We start from the raw sequence: 4830 nt of genomic DNA, 5'->3' as shown, positions 1-4830 counted from the left end.
GCCCGTCTTGGCTCCACACTGCAGATAAAACACAGAGACAAGTAACAGTCTGATCTATGCATATATACACTGTAATAAGCCTGACAATTTCAGGAACATTAGGTTCATGCACCAAGAAATTAACTCAGCTTTACAAATCTGAAAATCCCTTCCAGTCCTGATAACGTGGAAAAACCTCACATATAAGCAATGGTTAAAATACTTGAGTTGGGCCAGGCATGGTGGCTCATTCCTGTAATCCCAGTACTTTGGGAGGCCGAGGTGAGAAGATTGCCTGAGACCAGGGATTCAAGACCAGCCTGGGCAACTTGTTGAGACCTTATCTCTACAATAAATCAAGAAAAATTAGCCAAGCATGGTGGTGCATGCCTTGTGGTCCCAGCTACTTGGAGGGCTGAGGCAGAAGGATCGTCTGAGCCCAGCAGGTCAAGGCTGCAGTGGCCGTGAGTGTGCCACTGGCAACAGTGAGACTCCGACTCAAAAACAAACAAACAAACAAACAAAAACCACTTGACTTTGTTCACACATGATTTTCAAACACTGGGTTTGTAAATTCTCTAGAAAGAAACTAGAAACTGAAACTCTTTCAAGGTGGTATTTTAAAAAAACTTCTTATAGGTTTTCATATTTTTTTAGTTCTAAAAATAACTTACATCTTGAATTTCTTAACTGGGTGATGGGCTTGTTATATTATTCTCTATCTCCTGGCAGACCTTAAAATAGTTTATAATAGATACAGTTCATATACAAATTAACATTCAAAATACTTCAAAATATTTGTTTACTGTAAAAACTGTCCAAACCATAGAAGTAAGTGTAAAAGTTATAAACAAATTCTTTTGATACTATATCCCAGAGGTAACCACAATGAACACTATGTGTTTCTTGTTCTGGAATCTTCCCAAATACAGATACACATGTCCACGTGTTAACTTTTCATTTAGTAGAATTCTGCACCCAGAATTTCAGTACTGTACTTTCAGCTACACCACGTTCTTTCTAACTGTTCTATAGTATTCCAAAGTGTTTATTTACACTGCATTTACATTTCTTGTCCATACGGTACACTGTAATGAACACTCTTGTATACACATCTTCATACGTATCTTAAGCATACACATAGGATACATTCCTAGAAATTGAAGGAATCAGTTCAATTTATTATCAATTTTACTTTTTAGGACAGTTTTAGATTTATAAAAAATTCTTTTTTTTTTTTTTTTGAGTTGGAGTCTCACTCCAACAATTTTCAGAAGTACTGACCAGTGGGCACAGTAGCTCATGCCTATAATCCCAGCACTTTGGGAGGCAAAGATAGGGGATTGCTTGAGCCCAGGAGTTCAAGACCAGCCTAAGCAACATAGCGAGATCTCTTCTCTACAAAAAATGCAAAAATTAGTTGGGTGTGGTGGGCATGCATTTGTAGTCCCAGCTATTCGGGAGGCTGAGGTGGGAAGATTGTCTGAGCCCAGGAGATTTGAGGCTGCAGTGAGCTGGGATTGCACCACTGCACTCCAGGCTGGATGGCAGAGTGAGACCCTGTCTCAAAAAAAACCCCAATAGTCCTGGCCAGGTATATTGTAGGATCCCCCTACTGGAATTTGTCTGCTGTTTTTTTCATGATTCAGCTGTGGTGATGGATTTGGAGGAAGGAGAACACAGAGTTAAAGGTGCCATTTTCATCACATACTATCATCATGACCGACCACTGCCGACGTTGACCTTGGTCACCTGCTAAGGCAGTGTTTGTCAGCTTCCTCCAGGGCAAAGTTACTCTTTTTCCTCTTTTCCATATCACACACTTTAGAAGAAAGTCACTATGTGCAGCCCAACTTAAGGAGTAGGGATTTCTGCACCCCTCACTTTTTAATTTTTAAAAGTTATAGGCCAGGCTCAGTGACTCAGCCTGTAATCTCAGCACTTTGGGAGGCCGAAGTGAGTGGATTGTCTAAGCCTGTGGGTTCGAGATCAGCCTGGGCAACTTGTCAAGACCAATAAATCAAAAAAATTAGCCGGACTTGGTAACACGCGCCTGTAGTTCCGACTACTTGGAAGGCTGAGGTGGAAGGATCACCAGAGCCCAGCAGGTCGACACTGGGGTGGCCGTGAGCGTGCCACTACACTCCAGTGGAGTGAGACTCCGACTCAAAAAAAAAAGTGGAGTGAGACTGGGCAGTGGAGTGAGACTCCGACTCAAAAAAAAAAAAAAAAGTTACAATATGGTGTGAAATAAAATCCAAACAGTAGTTTAGGGGATAAAATAAAAACCATTGCTAACAGCTTCTCGTGTTTCTTCCAGGATTTATTTTCAATGCCTGTTCAAGCAGCTATATTCACATCCACCCTCTGCCCACTCATTTTTTTTTAAAGCAGGAGGGATCACACTCTACTTCACTGAATGTGTCACTTCGAAATCATATAGGCAAAGACAAATCAATGTGACCCTTTATTCACATTATCTGACCCACAACTAGTTCCCAAAACTCTTAAAACTCATTCAACAGACATTGCCTCAGTTTACGTTCCTCCATTAGTGCTGAAAATGGTTTGGGTAGATTTTTTTTTTCTTTTTAATTCTATGCAGGCAGGGTTTTTTTTAAAAATGAAGATTCTTCTCGGCAGAAGGTGTTAATTCAGGCACTAAATCTGGAACATTCTAATCACTGTGAAATTTTGCATATCTCATCTTAGGCAGAAAATGTGTGAGGACACGAGTTGATTCTGCTAAGACCTTGCAGTCCTTCTTGGGGGGACTCTGGCATGCGAATCATTTATATCACCTCACACTTCATCACCCCCACCTCCCTACCTTTTGGTCCCAACACCAGTGCTCCAGACACCCACCTGATTTACTCCCTTCTTTCAAGAGGGGCTGCCTTGTCTGATCCACCCAAAATCTGCTTCCTCCTCCCGAGTCTTTCATTTACATAATTTCATAATGTTTAGTCGCACAAGGAAGACAGGAATCCATCTGCATCCGCTTCCTATGGCTGCCATAACAAACTTAGTGGCTTAAACAACACACATTTATTCTCTTACAGTTCTGGAGGTCAGAAGTCCAGAATCAAGAAGTCCTAGGCTGGGTGCGGTGGCTCACACCTGCAATCCTAGAATTTTGGGAAGCCGAGGCAGGAGGATTTCATGAGCCCAGGAGTTTGAGAACAGCCAGGGTGACATACTGAGACCTCAGTATCTCTACAAAAAATAAAAAAATTATCCAGGCATGGTAGCATATACCTGTAGAGCCAGCTACTCAGAAGGCCAGGGCAGAAGGATCACACAAGCTCAGCAGGTCGGGGCTGCAATGGCTGTGAGCATGACACTGCACTCCAGCCTGGGCAACACAGTGAGACTCCGACTCAAAAAAAAAAAAAAAGTCCTAAAGTCAAGGTGTTGGCAGAATCATTCTTTCTGGGAACTCCGAGGGGAGAATCTACTTCCTGTGTTTCTCACAGCTTCTAGAGAGACCAGGGCACTCCTTGCCCCTGCATGGCTGCATCTCTGCTTCCGATTTCAACCTGCCTCCCTCTATAAAGACCCCTGTAATGACATTGGGCCACCTGAATGATCCCAGGATTACCACACCATCTCAAGATCCTTAACATAATCGCACCTGTAAAGTCCCTTTTTCCTCATAAACTAAAATATTGATGGTGGTTAGGATGTGGACATGCTTGGGGGATTCTTTTGTTTGTCTATTTGTTTTTGAGTTGGAGTCTCACTCTGTCACCCAGGCTGGAGGGCAGTGGCACGCTCACACCACCGCAGCCTCGACCTGCTGGGCTCTGGCAATCCTTCCGCCTCAGCCTTCCAAGTAGCTGGAACTATAGGCACACACCACCACACCCGGTTAATTTTTTTTATTTATTGCCAGGTTGCCCAGGCTGGTCTCAAATTCCTGGGCTCAGGTAATCCTCTCATCTCGGCCTCCCAAAGTGCTGGGATTACAAGCATGAGCCACTGTGCCCAGCACTTGGGTGATTCTTATTCAGTCTACCACACGATCCTTTACAAATAAATAAATCAGAACAAAGAAATGAAGATCTCCTTCGACCACCTTCTCTTTCCTTTCTCCCCAAGAGTGATTGTTGTTAACTCTCCTTGGTATGGATTTTTTTCTTGTTTTTGTTTTGTTTTATTTTAGTATTAGTATTTATTCATGTAGAATCAGGGTCTTGCTATGTTGCCCAGGCTGACCTTGAACTTCTGGGCTCAAGTGATCTTCCTGCCTCAACCTGTTGAGTAGCTGGGACTATAGGCTCTAACCACCACACCTGAGAAATATTATATCAGCTTCATATCATCCTTTAAGCTTCATTCTTTCAAAAAATCTTACTGCTTGCTTTCATTTATTCATCTTTTTATAAATTTATTGAATACCTACTATAAGCTAGGCACTGTTCTGGATGCTGAGAACAGAGCAGCGAACATAATAGACTGGGTGCAGTAACTCACATCTGTAATCCCAGCACTTTAAGAGGCTGAGGTGGGAGGATTACTTGAGCCCAGGAGAGACCAGCCTGGGCAACATAGTAAGACCTCATCTCTACAAAAAAAAAACAAAAACAAAATTAGCCAGGTGTGATGGCACACGCCTGTATTTCCACCTCCTTGGGAGGCTGAGGCAGAAAGATCGCCAGAGTCCAGAAGGTTGAGGGTGTGGTGAGCCATAACATGCCATTACACTTCAGACTGGGCAGCATAGTGAAACAATGATTCATAAAAAAAGTCGGGCATGAGCTGGGCTTGGTGGCTCAGCCTGTAATCCTGTGCCTTGGGAGGCCGAGGTGAGTGGATTGCCTGAGCCCGCGGTTTGAGACCCGCCTGGGC

The sequence above is a fragment of the Carlito syrichta genome, unplaced genomic scaffold (genome assembly GCF_000164805.1).
Source record: "Carlito syrichta isolate Samal-C Ts95f unplaced genomic scaffold, Tarsius_syrichta-2.0.1 Scaffold145297, whole genome shotgun sequence".
NCBI classification, from domain to species: domain Eukaryota; kingdom Metazoa; phylum Chordata; class Mammalia; order Primates; family Tarsiidae; genus Carlito; species Carlito syrichta.
Note: the sequence above shows the minus strand (reverse complement) of the source record.